This window comes from Muscardinus avellanarius, assembly GCF_963383645.1.
Source record: "Muscardinus avellanarius genome assembly, chromosome: 14".
Classification (NCBI taxonomy): domain Eukaryota; kingdom Metazoa; phylum Chordata; class Mammalia; order Rodentia; family Gliridae; genus Muscardinus; species Muscardinus avellanarius.
The window spans coordinates 49,382,021-49,391,620 of record NC_137800.1 but is presented as its reverse complement, the minus strand read 5'-3'; positions in this window follow the sequence as shown (position 1 = coordinate 49,391,620).

The window sequence follows — 9,600 nt, the reverse complement described above, 5'->3', positions numbered from 1 at the left end:
ACTTAATCTCGCTGATAACCAAGCCACCCAGGCCTGGGGGTACCTTCTAAAAACTGCCCCATGGCTCCCTGATAGTAATCTTTATGATTGGGATACCTGGAATCAAGTTGAGGGGCTGGTTAGGAGAGCCCAGACAGAGAAAGGGGAGATTCCCCCACCTTGCGGTTCTCCCCTCCATCTCCGCGCTTAAAAGTTGTTTTCCCCCGCGACCCCCAGATAAACTCGCTGACCATATCCCCAAGCCAGCGAAAAGTGGGGTTGCTGAGCATACAGCCCCCTCTGGTCCTGAAGCCCCTAAAAAACCTCTCAATCCTTTTGGTGACACCAAGGACTCCCCACAGCCCCTTTCCCTGGCCAATTCATTCTCCGTACCCTCCCCTCCGCCGCCATATGCGGGCGAAGCAGGAGCCGGAGGAACCCTAGTGGAAGGACTGGCCCAGCAGGCTGCACCTCCCAGGCTGCCTCGTGGCTGCACCTCCCTGCCAGCCCCAGCCCCAGCCCCAGCCCCAGCCCCAGCCCCAGCTCAGAACAGGGCTGCACGCCCTGCCACCACCCTTGCTTGGGGGCTGCTGATCCTGGGCTCGGCCTGTTGGCTGTTTCTTCTGGGCTCAGCCCTGCTCCGAGGGCGCGAAGGGGCCTCCGTGATTATTTATCCCACTTTTGTAAAAGGAATGGATCCTCAGCCCCAAAAAACCATCTTCCAGCCTGTAAAAGGATCCTCCCAATTCAAAGAACCTTTTTCCATAGCCCTAGCCCTACAAGGATTTTTTGAGTCTATAAATTTATTGTTAGATAGTTTATATGTAGTAAATTTGTTACCTACTTTATTTTTTTTTAATTTTATTTTATTGGTGCACTGTATTCATACATCATAGTGGGATACAAACTTTTGTAGACATACATGCACACATCGCCCAGTCAGCCCCCACCCGATCCCCACCCCATTCTCTCCCCATCCCTCCCTCCCATGCTTGGCTTAGTGGTTGACATCTAGTATTATAGCAATTTATCCAAAATTAAAAATGATAATCTCACATAACAGTTTCATTTGTCTGATACCAAGCTTTTGATGACTTAAAGATAACATTTCAATATTTCTTTTTGCTTTCTTTCTTACCAGAGAATATTTTTTTCTTTTTTTTAGGTGAAACTATCATATATTTATTTTTCAGAAAAAAAATCTATCCTGATATGGAATATGGACTCTAGATACCCAAAACAATCTTGAAGCAAAAACAAAGCTAGAAGATGTATATTTTCTGATTTCAAACCATATAAAGCTACAATAATTGAAACAGTGTAGTATTGTTCTAAAGGCAGATATATAGACCATTGGAGTTAAATACAAGCCTAGAGCTAACTTCTTCCCTATATTGTCAAGTTATTTTTGACAAGGTTTCCACGAAGATTTGGTGGTGGAAATAATAATCTTTTAACTAAATATTGTTGAAAAATAATAATTACATGGAAAAGAATAAAATTGGACCCTTACCTAATCCCACATACAAGTATTAACTCAAACTAGATAAAAGACCTAAATATAAATCTTAAGACTATAAACTTTTAGGAGAAAATCTGGGTCATAAAACCTCACAACATTGAAATTGGCAGTGATTTCTTGGATATGATTTCAATGGCACAGGCAACAGAAGAATATACAAACTCCCTAAAAAATAAAAGAAAATATTGTATATCCAAAGACAATGTAAACAGAGTTAAAAGTTACTAATAGAATTGGATAAAATATTTCCAAATGCTATATCTGAAGGTATATTAATATTCCAACTAGAAATCCTAAAAATTAACAACAATAAAGGCAAACAATACAATTTAGAGATAGGTAAAAGACTAACATAAATAATGAATCTCCACAGATAACCAATCTTAGTTGTCTGTTGGATGGAAACTCTTGTTTCTCTGGTTCTGGTGAGTGTTACCTATTTCTTCTTTGTAGTTAATCTCTTTGAGTATTTTCTCTAGCGCTGGTTTTGAAGACATAAATTCCTTCAGTTTCTGTTTGTCATGGAAGCTTCTTATTTCTCCATCTAATTTGATAGAAAGTTTTGCTGGATAGGAAATTTTTGGCTGGAAGTTGTTTTCTTTCAGAGTTTGGAATATGTTACTCCAAGCCCTTCTGGCTCTCATGACTTGGTTTGGGAAGTCTGGAGTGATTCTAATTGGTTTGCCTCTGAATGTCACTTGGCCCTTTGTTTTTGTTGCCTTTAAGATTCTCTGCTTGGCTTCCACATTGGTCATTTTGACAATTATATGGCGTGGGGATCCTCTTCTCCGATCCTGTCTAAAGGGAGTTCTATAAGTTTCCTGGATCTGTGTATCAACCTCTTGCTCTATATTTGGAAAATTTTCTGCTATTACTTCCTTGAAGAGATTGTTGATCCCTTTGGTATCACTTTCTTTTCCCTCCTCTATTCCAATTATTCTTAGGTTAGCTCTCTTAAGATGGGCCCATATTTCTTCAATGTCAGATTCCTGCTGTTGGATATCTTTTTCTAGATTAGAAACTATGCATTCATTTTTGGATTGCTCATCTTCTAAGAGCGAGATTCTGTTCTCCATGTGGTCTAATCGGTTGTTTGTGCTTTGAATTGAGGCCTTTACTTCATTAATTGCATCCTTTATCTCTTTTTGGCTCTCTCTGAGTTCTTTTCGAAGCACCTCTATTATTTCTACAGTTATTTTCCTGATTTGATCTTCTAGAAATCTCTGATTTTCTGTTTTATCAGGTTCTGATGTTGTGGGGTTGTGCACATTCATTACTTCAGTGTTATTCCTCTTTCCCATGATTTCGGAGGTTTGTGCCTTCTCTGGGTTCTTCCCTTGGGTCACTATGGCTTCACTTAAGGTGCTCTGGATCTCGAGTCTGTATTATCTCAGACCCTACTACTCCTTTACTGGGTTGTATCACAGAGTCTCCGACCCAGGGAGTCGATAGAGGCTGCTTTAAACTATGGGGGGTGCCAGGTTGCACGCTCTCCTATGGTGTGATATCTCTGCCACCACCACTCCCTCACTGGGTCAAGTCCCAGGAGGCACAATACTGGGATTTCTCCTCTGTGGCCCACAATTTGACTCACTGTTCTTGAGTACGTAGATGTAGCTGTACTGGACTCGGTGAATTCACTGCTGCTGCCGCCGCCGGTGGCAATATGGCGCCTCTGCCACGCCCTCGGCCATGAGGCTGGCGTATTTTTTCTTCTCTGGTTTTGATTTCCACTCTGAATCCCTGCAGCGTGTGCTGAGCTCAGCCACTGGGAGCTTTAAATGCTGTCTGCGCCGAAAGATCCCGCCTGGCTGTTCCGCATCGGCTCACCTCGGCTTGCTGTAGCCGTCCGCTGAGTTCGCCGCTGCCGCCGGCAGTATGGCGCTGCTGCCGCGTCCTCGGGCGCGTGTGTCTCCTCTGTGGCCCTGAGCTCTGTTCTCAGTCCGCTTTCTCTCTGGAGCCTGGTGGTTTTTTTGTTTTTCTAGTGATGGTGTTTTCTGGCTATGAAATGCGCTCTTTTTGTGGTAATGGAGATTGGTTGTTAGCGGGACTCTTAAGCCCCGCTTTTCTCGGTCGCCATCTTCCCGGAAGTCTGTTACCTACTTTAATAGATGCTTATATTAAATTAGATGCCAACCCTGCCATCCCCTTAACCTATGGCATGCTTATGGTGATGGCCGAGCCGCATACCACTGGCCTACAACAGGCGGCCTTGTCCCCCCTATACCAGGATCAGGTTAGGGCGGGTGCACTGGCAGCATGGAGGAAATTAGACGATGGGCCCACTGAGGCCCCTATTGCGGCAATCACTCAAAAGCCCGGTGAGGATCTACCTACATTTACAGAGAGAGTTTATAACAGCCTTGGGAGTGAAGGAATGCAGGAAGAGAAATAAGAAAGCAGGATATTAGAATTAAAGTAGGACCATTGTAGAAGTAAGAGAGTAACAAAACATGTAAGAGTGCTGTGAGGAAACATTCCCCTCTCCTGATAAAATTAAAACTGGGAGTCTCTGCTTCGGTAACCCCACTTGCCAATATAAAGTACAACTTATAAGTTCCTGCTTATGATAACTGCCTGAGTTCTGGCTTCTGTGAAACTGCTTGCTTATATCCCAGCTACCTTAATGTTAAAAGTTGTTTTATTTTAAAACCTAAGTTACTATTAGAAATTATTTTAAGGATATTACTAAAGTTTGAAATATTTTAAAACAGTATAAAGTAGTTTAGAGAGTGAAGCTATTTGAAGCTATTTTTCTTGGAAGTGAGTCCCAAGCTCGCCACAACCTTATCTAAAGGAAACACCCGGACAGTTCCTCAAATGGTCAGTAATCCTGGGCCGAGCTGAAGGTTGCCATAGTAACCAAGCATGAAAGAGAAAGTCACTCCTTGGCGGGCAGTGACGTAGAAAGGCTGTCCTTTAAAACTATTTGCTGTAATTCAAGTGTGTGTGTGCTTTCTTTTGAAATCATTGGTTGTACTTGTTTACCTTTTTAATTGATTGGTTATATCCTACTTTTTGGCGGGCTGTGATGTGTGTAACCACCCCTCCAGGGGCTATAAATATAGAGCCTGAAGTGTGCTTGGGGTCGACTCTGACCACTCGCTCTCTGTTGGTGAGGCTGGACGTTGGCTCGGCCAGGGCACTCCCTGGTAGCCACCCGGACAGTCCTCAAACCACAGGCGGGCTTGTAAAAGAGCTTCGACCACTGGCTAGCCAGTACAAAAGAGCTGCAGCATAATAAAAACTCTGCCTGTGTGTTACATCCTTGGTGAGTTCTTCGTTATTTGGGCAAGAGGGTGCTTCTCGGACCCTAACAGGAGGAGGTTTCTAGCCAGTCCACTGGGAGACAAGTTTGTCAAAATGCTAGTGTGGGACGAGATGACAGCCAACCATAAGCTGGCCTGTGCAGGGTTGAAGGGGCATACTTTAGAGAGATGGATCATGGTCTCTCAGGACGTTGGCTCTATGAGCCATCAACTCCAAACTATGGCAGTTGCGGTAAAGGAAGGGCAACGGGAGGGCATACAGACTCTGATACAGGCAATGCAGCAATCAAGGGTTGCCCCCGCCACATGTTTCATATGCAGAAAGGAGGGCCATTTCGGCCGAAAATGTGCGTCCCAGGCCACACCTCCTATGGGAGGAGGAAAGAAAGGGGAAATTCCCCAGACGCCCTGGCCCAAATATCTTAAGGGATTTCATTGGGCCCAGGACTGCCGGTCCAAACTTAACTTAAAAGGGGGAGCCTTTAACCTCCCAAGGGAGCTTCCCCCAGCCCCATTAAAAAAGGTGAACGGTTCCACCCAGATCCATTGGACGGTACCTCTGGTGACCGGGTTAAGACCCAAAATGGTGATCACAATTGGAGATAAAAATTCTAAATGTTTAATTGATACTAGAGCCGATCAAAAGGGAGTCGGGTTCAGATCCCCAAGTCCGGAGTGGCCGAGATGGTCGCCGCGAGGCGTCCAATGCTGTAACGCAACTGACCCCGGAGAAGCCGGCGGGAGCCCCGGGGAGAGTTCTCTTTTCTTTGTGAAGGGCAGGGCGCCAGGGAATGGGTTCGCCCCAAGAGAGGGGCCTGTGCTTTGGAAAGTGTCAAGGTTCCTGCGGCGTCCTGTGAGCTCTCGCTGGCACTTGAAAATCAGGGGGAAAGGGTGTAAATTTCGCACTGGGCCGCAGCAGGTCTCCAAGGTAAACAGCCTCTGGCATGCTGGAACAACAGCAGTCGCACATGGGACAATAAGTCCTTAAAAGATGGGCGAGTGCCGTTCAAAAGGGATGGGCATTCAGAAGGGACGGGTGATGGCCTGCACAAAAGTTCAAGCCCTATCTGTAGAAGAGGCCATGGGGAGAGAATTAAAACACAAATACCCTCAAATCCCTACTAAGGATTTAAAAAGTATTGTTCGTACTTGTAAATCATGTCAACCCTTCTTTCAAATACCTCCCCTTCAATCTCCCGGAGTTATTCCGAGAGGCCTACGCCCCAATGGATTATGGCAAGTGGATGTAACTCATTTTCAACCATTTGGAAAACTTAAGTATATTTTTGTTTTCATAGATAACTATTCCAGGGCTGATTGGGCCTCAGCTCATTCGGGTAAAAAGACAAAACATGCTATAAGTTATTTTCTTCATTGTTTTGCTATTCTTTTTTTTTTTTTTTTTTTTTTTTGGTGGTACTGGGGTTCCTGGAAGCCCTCCTTCCTCCGGGCTACACTCCCAGACCTATTTTATATTTTTGAAACAGGGTCTCTTACGCCAGCACGGCTGGCTTCGAACCTGCGCGATCCTCCTGTCTCCGCCTCCCAAGCGCGGGGATTACAAGCGTGCGCCACCACGCCCGGCGCTATTCTTGATATTCCTAAACAATTCAAAACTTCATAGGCATTGGACCACAGAGATCCCCTTTTCCTCCATCAAAGTAAAATGGAGAGATCCCCTGACGGGAATGTGGAGGGGCCCAGATCCCCTCATAACTGCAGGAAGAAGCTTTGGATGTGTCTTCCCCTATGATGATAAAAGACCACTTTGGGTCCCAGCAAGAGATATCAAACACCTGCCTACAATAACTGGTAATTATGATTCCAGGGAAGAGGAAATCCCTGAAATTAGTCCTTTGTTTTTTTATTTTAAAAGAAGATAGTCATGAAAACCCTAATGTTCGTCATCCTGTCCCTGCACATACGGTATAGTATGCCAGGCTTTGGAGACGCAGGTAAGGCAAGGGAAATATTAAATGCAGGCCTTTGCACCCTTGCCTCCCTGCTCTCCGATATAAATATTATCCTTGAGGAGAAATCAATGCCCATCCCCCCCTTTTGATTGGGGAGGGCGAAAAAGGAGAGCAATACAAGCCATTCTGCTCTTAATTGGCCTGGAGATTACTGCCAGAACTGCCATGGGTGCGGTTGGCCTTGGGATGGCCTTTGAGTTACATAGGAGACTCCCTCCGAATAATTGATGGTGTTAAGTCTGTCTCAGAAATTGTCTGAGACTTACAAGCCCAATTAGATTCCCTAGCCTATGTGGTATCACAAAAAAGATGGATATTGGATTTATTAACAGCCGAAAAGGGAGGCATCTGCTTATTCTTGCAGGAACAAGATAAGATTAAGCAGCTCCAACATGATCTGGAGAGGTGGCGAGGAGATCTTCAGGAGGATCCGTTCTGGACCGGCTTTCATGGACTTTTGCCCTATTTTCTTCCTTTGTTGGGCCCCTTGCTGTCTATCATAGTTTTGTGCATCATAGACCCCTGTGACTTTAATAGATTAGTCCAGTTTCTATTAAAATCAACCAAATAGAAGTACATTACCAAAGGCTTGCCAGCAAAGAAAATAAATATTAGGATTGGCGCTCTGAATATGACCACCCCTCTCCCGCCTTACAAGTTCCCCAGATGGGGAAAATCAAAGCATGTTGAAGGGATGGTAGCCAATGACGGGTAAGATTCCCAGGGGCCATGGAAACCTAAGACAGGAAGTCCAGCATCGCTCTGTACTATCCAATGACGGGTAATCCTTGGTACTCGATAGGGACAACCTAAGACAGGCCCAGTCCCGATAAAAGAAAAAGGGGCATATGATGGGGTGTGTCTATACAGCACCTAAGGAGATTCGGCCTGAGCAGCCTACGGCCTAAGGCAAAACTTTAAGTAAAGTGATTCAGCAAAAAAGGGGCAAAGATGGCGCCTGGAGGAAGCTAGGAAGGCGTGGTTTTCCCATTCATTATGGGTGGGGAGACTGAGCGGTTTTTCCCTTTCTACATTTAAAGGAGCTTTCCGCACACACGAATGGCTCATGTACTGGCCTGGGATTGGCTGTAAACTACGTGCTAGTGATCTTTATCCCGGATAGGCTAGGCTATTTCTCATGGAAATTCCCCTCGTGGCTTGGTGCTATATAAAGAACTGCTTGGAGAGAAATAAGAGAGATCCTGCTTGACTTGACTCCCGGCTCGTGGGTTTGTGTTCGAGTCATCGGTACTCATCATCTCGCCAAGCCCCGTCAGCTGTCGGGCTGGATTCCCGACATATCCCCAGCCATATTTTATTTTTTATTTTGAAACAAACTGGCTAAGTTGCTTAGGGTCTCACCAAGCTCCTACTGGCCTCAAACCAGCGATCCTCCTGTCTCAGCCTGTCAAGTACTGGAATGAGAGGTATGCACCAGGATGCCTGGCTAAGAATGGGCTTTTCTGTGGCATGTTTTACACATGACTTTAAAGCTCACAAGCCTAAACTTGTATTTCAATTCTGCCTATACATAAGGTGTGTGACTTTGGACTAAGAATTTATCCCATTCTCATTTCCTCATTCTATAACAAAAATAATAGTGCCTACTTCTTTGGCTTATTGCAAAATAAGATAAGACAAGGAATAAACATTCAACTAATAATACCTTCCACTACCACCATAACATCACTGAGCCAACAGGACCTGTTACTTGGTAAATCTTAAATTGTTATTCTACCCAATGCAAAATAATTTTTCATTGTAGTCAATTCATTTGAAATTCTTTTTAAACAGACAATGGATTCATAGAAATCTGTTAAATTTCCTCATTCCCACCCTATTTTTCAGCAGATTATTCTTGGCATTATAGAGGAATAGAAAATGGAAAGAAACTTTTTTTTCTTTTTACCCAGTGTTTTCTCTCTTTGTGAAAACTGCTTCCAGCATGAACTCAACAGCAAGGGGTGGCTCTTGTCTTTCATGGCAATCCACACCTGTTCTGGGCATCACTGGCCCACTGATTAGGCAGCAGTGTAAACAAGTCAGTATGACATAATGTTTACATTTGACTTTCTCTTGCTCTCACTCTCTTTTTCTCTCCCCCCACCCTCTTCATCAATAAACAGTAGAAAATTGTTGAAGACCATTAAGAAAAAAATTTCAGGGAGAACCAAGATGGTGGTGGCAGTAGTGATGGCAGCAGCCAGTAATTGGGAGAGGCAGACAGATCCAATCCACCTTGAATTTTTGAAGAAATCTCCCCAAAAGTAGACTGCTCCTGCCACACATGCTCAGGAATTCTGGATAACATACTATGTAAGAAAAATGTCCCGGGTGTCAGAGGGAGCCCCACATGGCTGGCCGGGCCTGCCACGCCACGTGTCTTGGGAGGCCTCAGCGCTCAAGGCCACTGTGCTCCTCTACGCAGTGCTGGGGACCGTGGTACACTTGGAGCAGCAAATCCCACTCTCCGTGATGAAGCTGTAGGCCTTCACCTTCGGAGGGAAAACAAAATTCATTGCTGTTAGGTATTTGGGCTCCCAGCTTTCTCAAAAGACACGTACTGTTTTCTCCTACAGAAAGAAAGAAAAGAAAGAAAGAAAGAAAGAAAGAAAGAAAGAAAGAAAGAAAGAAAGAAAGAAAGAAACCTCTGTAGACATCCTGCCCATGGTGACAGGGACCAGAGCCTGCCGCACAGCAAGGCTGGGCTGGGATTGGGGCCAGAGAAGCTGAGAACAGAGCCTGCCAAGCAGAGAGGCCGGGACAAGGGCCTGTGAGGCTGAGACCAGGGCCTGCTGCACAGCAAAAGGCCAGTGGGTCCCTGCAATGGTGCAGTCAGAAAGTACTTGAAGCTGCT